Below are 10,346 nucleotides of genomic sequence, written 5' to 3' on the forward strand. Positions count from 1 at the left end.
ACCCTCAGGTTTAGGGACACTAATGGGTGGCTGGTATAGGGTTGAGGGGTTGAGGAAGGCTTTATATGGACTCAGGGGTATAAACTATGTATATGTATATATTTATTTCAAAAAAAATGGGGAGGAGGGATTAACTGGTGGTCTGAAGGAATAATTGAGTTTTGTGAGTTATTGTTTTTTGAAAACTATATGGGTGTTGATTCTTGTATATTGATATATTGAACATTGTATGAGAGTATGATCCTACCTCTGTTTGAAACAATTGTTATATTTAGATATATACCATGTTGCAATGTACATCTCTACCTCTGATATTATTTATATAATGACATTGTATACCATATTGCAATGTACATCCCTACCTCTGATATTATTTATGTAGAGACATTGTTTACTATATTGCAATGTACATTTCTACCTCAGATATTATTTATGTAATGACCCTGTTTACATTTGGAAATCATTGTCTTCATTTATTGCACAGTCGTCTATTCTATTAGTCATACAGTTAGATAAGTGTTGAGAACTATATGTTTGTCATATTTATATTTAGGATAATCAGGTTTTTTAGACACATAGAGGTTGTATTTAGTATAGATAGCATAATCTTCTACCTCTTTGAAGAGCTGTAGAACATGGCCTTTAATCTAACCTAGAGTTTTGTACTTATGAGACACAATCACTCCTGGCAACAATCCTCTACTCCTGAGAGAACGTTGAGCACCAAAGACACTCCACAGGGAGTTTGTCTTCTTCTTGGCAGAACTGGCCTTTGGGCAAAGAAAAGCCCATACCTCCACTACTGACTAAGCTACAAAATATCCATAAGTGGATAAAACAGAATTGTCTTATCTTGCCAAGACAGGATAGGATAGTTCTACTAAAGGTTCCTTGCCGTTGTATAATGGTATGTCAGGTTATATCAGGCCTCAGCCAAAGTTGGTTGCCTCAACATTGCTAACAAGATTTCCTGTGGTTGCCCAGGTAGTCAATTGTCTCTGTCTTCTGTTGCGCATTTTGGAAGTTTCTCGTTTGTGCTTCCTGGTTGCTTTAGTAATATTACTTCCCTTCTCAGATCTTTGATGGGGTTGAAGATTAGATAATTGTAGCTACCTTCTACATTATTTAAACTTCCTGAAGTAGAATGTTTAGTAAAATTTTTTGTTATATGTTCCTCGCCTAATATCGTTTGCTTCTTGTAATTTTATATGATCTATTCCCATTGTATATAGTTGTATTTGGTTTCTGAATCTGCCTTATTTAGACAAAAGGGGGAGATGTTGGGGCAGCTGGCCCAATCCCTGCGTTCAGGGGCATGGCTGCCCCAGGGGAGAGAGGTACCTTTAAAAAGAACCGGGTTAGGGATAGCCGCCCTGTTTTTCCCGCATCACCCTCTGCTTCGCTGGAGCCTTGGCTTTGAAAGTTTCCCTCTTTCTCCTTTTATTAAAACTAATTTATTCCAAAAGGACTAATTTTGGTTACTTCAAATCTCTCGCATCAGGGAGTGATATTGGAGCAGAGATTTCCAACACCATCACACCTGTTAGTATGACGTTATCATAACAGCAAATGATGGGAAATGTGGACAAATGTAGATCATATATACTGCTGGTGGGAATGTCAATTGTTCTTGCCAATATATGTACCAATATGGAGGGTCCTCAAAAAACTGGAACTATATCACTACATACATGTCCCACGTATGCTGTCTGTATGACCTGCAGGGCTTCAAGTCATCTTAACATAGATAAACTTGTGTGTCAGTTGCAGCACTATTTCCCATAATTAGGTTATAGGAACAGCCCTTATGTTCAACAACAAAGGACTAGATATAAGAAATGTGGTACATGCACACAGTGGAATTTTATTGGGCCATAATAAGAATAAAGATATCATTGGCTGAGAAACTCGATTCACTTGGGTTAATACTATTAAACAAATTAAAGTGTGCCCCCATAAATTTTAATATTGTATGCTTTTTCTCCATTTGGGGTTCCTAGATTTTATACAGATGTATAAAATATTTGTATATACATGAATGTAGAAGCAAAGCTACATAGGTGAACCCTGAGGACTAACTAGAGTAGTAAGGGCCAGAGCAGAGTGCTTGTAGGGCAATATCCTCAACTACATTATATACTTTATGGAAAGTTTCTTGTGTAACATCACACTGTGTACAATAATACATACAATGAAGAAATTTGAGACAGGCTTTCTCTGTTATCTAGCCTGGCAGCCCTGGAACGTGCTCTATAGACTAGACTGGCATTGAACTCACAGAGAGGCCCCTGACTCTGCCTCCCAAGTGTTGGGATTAAAAGCATGTACCACCATGCCTGGCCTTACAATGAAAAGAAATTTTAAATTAATTTATTTAAAGAATGTCCTTTTTAGCTCACTTTCAGTCTTATATATTTATCTAATTGTACAAATTATTTTAGTCCAAAAATAAACTATTACATATCGATAAAATAATGTGAACTCTCTGAGATACTACATTGACCTAATTTTTACTGATTCATTGTGCAGTCGAAACACTTGTGGTCTCTAGACTCACTGATGCCTAAGATCTTTGAGGTACTTTGCTTTTTTTTTTCTCATGGTTTAATTTTTTTATATTTAAAAATTCCCATCTCCTTCCCTCCTCCTCCCCCTCCCTCCCCTCCTCCTTCCCTTCCCTCCCCTCCTTCTCCCCCTTCCCTCCCCTCCCCTCCACCCATACCTCCCCTCCCTCCCTCTCAAAGCCAAGGAGCCATCAGGGTTCCCCACTCTATGCTAAGACCAAGGTCCTCCCAACTCCCCCCAGGTCCAGGAAGGTGATCTACCAAGCTGAGAAGGCTCCCACAGAGCCCGTCCATGAAGAACAATCAGAGCCCAGAGCCATTGTCCTTTGCTTCTCAGTCAGCCCCCGCTGTTGGCCACACTCAGAGAGACGGGTTTGGTCGCATGATCCATCAGTCCCATTCCAACTGGAGTTGGTGATCTCCCATTAGTTCTGTCCCACCGTCTCCATGAGTGAACGCACCCCTCTCGTTCCTGACTTTCTCCCTCATGTTCTCGCTCCTTCTGCTCCTCATCAGGACCTTGGGAGCTCAGTCTGGTGCTCCAATGTGGGGCTCTGTCATTTTCTTCATCTATCGTCAGGTGGAGGTTCTATGGTGATATGCAAGAAATTCATCATTATGGCTATAGGAACTGGCCTTTTCAGGCTCCCTCTCCTCAGCTGCCCAAGGAACTAACTGGGGGCGTCTCCCTGGAAACCTGGGAACCCCTCTAGGGTCAAGTCTCTTGACAACCCTCAGGTAGCTCCTTAAATTAAGATATATGCTTCCCTGCTCTCATATCCACCCTTCCTATATCCCAAGCACCCCATTCCTCCGAGCTCCCCCCGCTCTCCCCTTCACACTTTTCTCTCCCCATCTTCCCTTGGCCCAGTCTTGCCCAACCCTCAAGTTCCCAATTTTGCCTGGCGATCGTGTCTACTTCCAATATCCAGGAGGATTACTATATCTTTTTTTGGAGGTTCACCTTCTTATTATCTTCTCAAGGATCCCAAATTTATAGGCTCGATGTCCTTTAATTATGGCTAGAAACCGAATATGAGTGAGTACATCCCATGTTCATCTTTATGGATCTGGGTTACCTCACTCAGAATAGTGTTTTCAATTTCCATCCATTTGCCTGCAAAATTCAAGATGTCATTGTTTTTTACCGCTGAGTAGTATTCTAGCATGTATATATTCCACAGTTTCTTCATCCATTCTTCCACTGAAGGGCATCTAGGCTGTCTCCAGGATCTGGCTATTACAAATAATGCTGCTATGAACATAGATGAGCATATGCTTTTGTTGTATGATTGGGCATCTCTTGGGTAGATTCCCAATAGTGGAATTGCTGGGTCCTGGGGTAGGTTGATCCCGAATTTCCTGAGAAACCGCCACACTGCTTTCCAAAGTGGTTGCACAAGTTTGCATTCCCACCAGCAATGGATGAGTGTGCCCCTTACCCCACAACCTCTCCAGCAAAGGTTATTATTGGTGTTTTGGATTTTAGCCAATCTGACAGGTGTAAGATGATATCTCAAAGTTGTTTTGATTTGCATTTCCCTGATAGCTAGGGAGGTTGAGCATGACCTTAAGTGTCTTTTGGCCATTCGAACTTCTTCTGTTGAGAATTCTCTGTTCAGTTCAGTGCCCCATTTTTTAATTGGGTTAATTGGCATTGTACCGTCTAGTCTCTTGAGTTCCTTATATATTTTAGAGATCAGACCTTTGTCAGTTGCAGGGTTGGTAAAGATCTTTTCCCAGTCAGTAGGCTGCCTTTGTGTCTTAGTGACAATGTCCTTTGCTTTGCAGAAGCTGCTCAACTTCAGGAGGTCCCATTTATTCAATGTTGCCCTTAAAGTCTGTGCAGCTGGGGTTATGCATAGGAAACGGTTCCCTGTGCCCATTTGTTGTAGAGTACTTCCCACTTTCTCCTCTATCAAGCTCAATGTGTTCAAATTAATATTGAGGTCTTTAATCCATTTGGACTTGAGTTTTGTGCATGGTGATAGATATGGATCTACTTTCATTCTTCTACAGGTTGACATCCAGTTATGCCAGCACCATTTGTTGAAGATGCCCTCTTTCTTCCATTGTGTACTTTTGGCTCCTTTATCAAAAATCAGGTGTTCATAGGTTTGTGGTTTAAGATCCGGGTCTTCTATACGATTCCATTGGTCAACTTCTCTGTTTTTATGCCAATACCAAGCCGTTTTCAATACTGTAGCTTTGTAATAGAGTTTGAAGTCAGGGATGGTAATGCCTCCAGAAGTACCTTTATTGTATAAGATGTTTTTGGCTATCCTGGGTTTCTTGTTTTTCCATATAAAGTTGATTATTGTCCTCTCAATCTCTGTGAAGAATTTTAATGGGACCTTGATAGGGATTGCATTGAATCTATAGATTGCTTTTGGTAGAATTGCCATTTTTACTATGTTGATCCTCCCAATCCACGAGCAGGGGAGATCCTTCCATTTTCTGGTATCCTCTTCAATTTCTTTCTTCAAAGACTTAAAGTTCTTGTCAAATAAATCCTTCACTTCCTTGGTTAGCGATACTCCCAGATATCTTATGCTATTTGTGGCTATTGTGAAAGGTGATACTTCTCTGATTTCCCTCTCTGCTTCCTTATCCTTTGTGTATAGGAGGGCGACTGATTTTTTGGAGTTGATCTTGTAACCTGCCACGTTACTGAAGGAGTTTATCAGCTGTAGGAGTTCTTTGGTGGAGTTTTTGGGGTCGCTTATGTATACTATCATATCATCTGCAAATAATGAAAGTTTAACTTCTTCCTTTCCAAATTGAATCCCCTTGATTCCCTTATGTTGTCTTATTGCTATTGCTAGAACTTCAAGCACTATATTGAAGAGATAAGGAGAGAGTGGACAGCCTTGTCGTGTTCCTGAATTTAGTGGGATAGCCTTGAGTTTCTCTCCGTTTAATTTGATGTTAGCTGTCGGCTTGCTGTAAATAGCTTTTATTATATTTAGGAATGACCCTTGTATCCCTAATCTCTCCAAGACCTTTATCATAAAAGGGTGCTGAATTTTGTCAAATGCTTTTTCAGCATCTAATGAGATGACCATATGGTTTTTTTCCTTCAGTTTGTTTATATGATGGATTACATTAATAGATTTTCGTATGTTGAACCAGCCCTGCATCTCTGGGATGAAGCCTACTTGATCGTAATGGATAATTTTTCTAATGTGTTCTTGGATTCGGTTTGCCAGTATTTTATTGAGGATTTTTGCGTCAATGTTCATGAGTGAGATTGGCCTGTAATTCTCTTTCTTGGTTGAGTCTTTGTGTGGTTTAGGTATCAGGGTAACTGTAGCTTCATAGAAGGAATTTGGCAGTGACTCTTGTGTTTCTATATTATGAAATACCTTAAGGAGTATAGGTATTAGGTCTTCTTGGAAGTTCTGGTAGAATTCCGCATTGAAACCATCTGGTCCTGGGCTCTTTTTGGTAGGGAGGTTTCTGATAACAGTTTCTAATTCTTCGCGACTAACAGGATGATTTAGAGCATTTACCTGGTCCTGGTTTAACTTTGGTATATGGTATTTATCTAAAAAACTGTCCATTTCTTTTACATTTTCCAATTTTGTGGCATACAGGCTTTTGTAGTAAGATCTAATGATTTTCTGAATTTCCTCTGTGTCTGTGGTTATGTCCCCCTTTTCATTTCTGATCTTGTTAATTTGCGTGTTCTCCCTCTGCCGTTTGATTAGTTTGGCTAAGGGTTTGTCAATCTTGTTGATTTTCTCCAAGAACCAGCTTCTTGTTTCATTGATTCTTTGGATTGTTTTCTGTGTTTCTATTTTGTTGATTTCTGCCCTCAATTTGATTATTTCCAGTCTTCTACTTCTCCTAGGTGAGTCTGCTTCTTTTTTTTCCAGAGCTTTCAGGTGTGCTGTTAAGTCACCAATGAGTGCTTTCTCCGTTTTCTTTAAGTGGGCACCTAGTGCTATGAACTTTCCTCTTAGCACTGCTTTCATTGTGTCCCATAGGTTTGAGTATGTTGTGTCTTTGTTTTCATTAAATTCAAGAAAGACTTTAATTTCTTTCTTTATTTCTTCCTTGACCAGGTGTGGGTCAGTAGTTGACTGTTCAGTTTCCATGAGTTTGTGGGTTTTCTGGGGGTAGCATTGTTGTTGAATTCTAATTTTAATCCATGGTGATCCGATAAGACACAGGTGGTTACTAATATTTTTTTGTAACTGTGGAAGTTTGCTTTGTTACCAAGTATATGGTCAATTTTCGAAAAGGTTCCATGAGCCACAGAGAAGAAGGTATATTCTTTCCTATTTGGGTGGAATGTTCTATAGATGTCTGTTAATTCCATTTGGTTCATTACCTCCATTAAGTCTTTCAATTCTCTGTTAGGTTTCTGTCTGATTGACCTGTCCATTGGTGAGAGAGGAGTGTTGAAGTCTCCAACTATTAGTGTGTGTGGTTTGATGGCTGCCTTGAGTTCTAGAAGTGTTTCTTTTACATAAGTGGGAGCTTTTATATTAGGGGCATAGATATTCAGGATTGAGACTTCATTCTGATGGATTTTTCCTGTTATGAGTATAAAGTGTCCCTTTCCATCTCTTCTGATTGATTTTAGTTTGAAGTCAACTTTGTTGGAAATTAGTATGGCCACACCCGCTTGTTTCTTAGGGCCATTTGCTTGATAAACCTTTTCCCAACCCTTTACTCTGAGTAGATGTCTGTCTTTGTGGTTGAGGTGTGTTTCTTGTAAACAGCAAAATGTTGGATTCTGTTTTCGTATCCAGTCTCTTAGCCTGTGCCTTTTTATAGGTGAATTGAGTCCATTGATATTAAGTGATATTAATGACCAGTGGTTGTTAACTTCAGTCATTTTTAGTAGTAGAGTTTGTGTGTTTCCCTTCTTCTAGTTGTGCTGGTGAAGGGTCGCTAGATGCCTGAGTTATTGTGGGCATTGTTGGACTCCTTGGTTTGTGATTTTCCTTCTATTACTTTCTGCAAGGCTGGATTTGTGGCTGCGTATTGTTTAAATCTGTTTTTGTCCTGGAATATCTTGTTTTCTCCATCAATGGTGAATGCAAGCTTTGCTGGGTATAATAGTCTAGGCTTGCATCCATGTTCCCTTAGTGTCTGTAGCACATCTATCCAAGCTCTTCTGGCTTTCATGGTTTCCATTGAGAAATCAGGTGTAATTCTGATAGGTTTCCCTTTATATGTTACTTGACCTTTTGCCTTTGCAGCTCTTAATATCTGTTCTTTATTCTGTATGTTTTGTGATTTGATTATTATATGGCGTGGGGATGCTTTCTTTTGATCCAGTCTATTTGGTGTTCTGTAGGCTTCTTGTACCTTCATAGGAACCTCGTTGTTTAGGTTGGGGAAGTTTTCTTCTATAATTTTGTTGAATATGTTTTCTGGGCCTTTGAGTTGTAATTCTTCTCCTTCTTCTACCCCAATTATTCTTAGGTTTGGTCTTTTCATGGTGTCCCAGATTTCCTGAATGTTTTGTATTAAGAATTTGTTAGATTTGTTTAGTTCTTTAATCTGTGAGTTTATTTCCTCTATAGTATCTTCAGAGTCCGAGATTCTTTCTTCCATCTCTTGTATTCGGTTGGAAATACTTGTCTCTGAAGTTTCTGTTCGTTTACTCAGTTTCCATTTCCAGTTGTCCCTCAGATTGTGTTTTCTTCAATACCTCCATTTCATTTATCAGGTCTTGTACTGTTTCCCTTACCTGTTTGATTGCTTTTTCTTGTTTTTCTTGTTTTTCTTGGGTATCTTTGAGAGATTTATTTATTTCGTCTACCTTTTTGTTTGTCATCTCCATTTCTTTATGGCAGTTTTTTACCTCCTGTTTAAGGTCCTCTATTATTTTCATAAAGTACTGTTTAAGGTCGGTTTCTTCTATATCTTCTGGGGTAGGGTGTTCAATTCTTGTTGTTTCGGGATGTCTGGCTTGTGGTGATGTCATGTTGCCTTTCATGTTGTTGGAGGAGCTCCTGCATTGGCGCCAGCCCATCTCTTCCTTCAAAAGGAGCGCGGAGGTGATTGGTGTCCTAGACCAATAATTGCTGTGACTGAAACTGGTTGGATCTCCCCAGTGCCAGAGGAGGACCTATTCGTTGCGTCACAATCTGAAGAAGCCCACACTCCCTTGCAGGAATCCTCAGACCTGCCTGGAGGCCAGGGTCCGACTCCTCTGGGTGGATGGCCTTAGAACAGGAGCAGGACACCTGAGAACACTAGGGAAAGCTTGGGAGACACACAGGGAAGGGAGAAACCGACACAAGCCTGCAGAGGGAAGTGGGGGTAGGGGGTCTGTGCTCTCTTCCAGGGCAGGTTGCCCCAGGGGCCGCATTCACTCACCAGTTCAGATGGAATGTCAGGGCACAGGATCAGGGATTCCAGGCAGCCCAGGGTCGCAGCCCAGACAAAAGGGCCAAGGTGGGGGCAGGGCGGGATGGAATACCACACAGCGAACCTGGCAGCACAATCTGAAGGAGCCCGCACCCCTCCACAGGAATCCTCAGACCTGCCTGGAGGCCAGAGTCTGACCCCTTTGGGTGGATGGCCTTAGAACTGGAGCAGGACACCCCAAAGAATGATGGATCCTCTGGCAGACTGTCAGGTCCCCTTGCAGGCCAAGCAGCTCTCAGACAAAGGCCTACCTTGCCCCGGGCAGTCAAATGAAGGAGGGGACCTCCCACCGGCCTGGGTGCACTCAATTCCGGGTCCCCAGAGCCCAAACAGGCTGAGCTGTGGGATTTTGTGGCCCCAAAGACGGGAGGATGAGGCAGGGGGAGGGGGGAGGATTCTGGGTGCAAGCTGGGAAGGGACAGGGAGAGAGAGGCGGTATCCGGGGAGAATAACCCCTGCAGGAAGAGCAGGAAGTGTGCTGGTGGCAGGGGGAGTTGTGGAGAGTCGGTGGTCCCTCTCCGGGCAGCTGCCGCGGTTCGGGCACTCACTCCTCACTCACCCCAAAGAATGATGGATCCTCCTGCAGACTGTCAGGTCCCCTTGCAGGCCAAGCAGCTCTCAGACAAAGGCCTACCTTGCTCCGGGCAGTCAAATGAAGGAGGGGACCTCCCACCGGCCTGGGTGCACTCAATTCCAGGTCCCCAGAGCCCAAACAGGCTGAGCTGTGGGATTTTGTGGCCCCAAAGACGGGAGGATGAGGCAGGGGGAGGGGGGGAGGATTCTGGGTGCCAGCTGGGAAGGGACAGGGAGAGAGAGGCAGTATCCGGGGAGAATAACCCCTGCAGGAAGAGCAGCGAGGTACTTTGAAGGTTACAAAATGTAGTGATGCTTTCTACCTTTAAGCTTATTAAAAGCCTTTCGGTGTACTGTAGGGAGGTGAGGTGCTACACTTACCAATGGGAACAAATCATCACACAATCAGCGGTGACTTCGCACTTTACTACTGGATGACAGATCCATTTATTTCACTCATTGCCACCTTTATACCAGTCATTCTTCAGAGTTTGTTTCCTGCCTATATCAGTTACCTTACTGTGTCTTTCACGAAAATATCTAGGTAACAGATTAAAGCTGGGAATTACTTATTTTGGCTCACAGGTCCAGAGATTTCAGTCTTTATGGTGGAGAGACTATTGCAAAACATAACAACTCATATTGTGACTGTCAGGTAACAGGCAATTTCACTGACCGTTTGAAAGTTTCTTGAAGGAACAGCAGTCTTAGCAGAATATGCCATTAGATCCCTGTCTTAAGAACACATCTAATCATGCTTATGCACATTTGCATGTGGAAGCTCAACCTCTTGTGTTTCAATAAAGCGGACTAATCTAC

This window comes from Arvicola amphibius, chromosome 1, assembly GCF_903992535.2.
Source record: "Arvicola amphibius chromosome 1, mArvAmp1.2, whole genome shotgun sequence".
NCBI classification, from domain to species: domain Eukaryota; kingdom Metazoa; phylum Chordata; class Mammalia; order Rodentia; family Cricetidae; genus Arvicola; species Arvicola amphibius.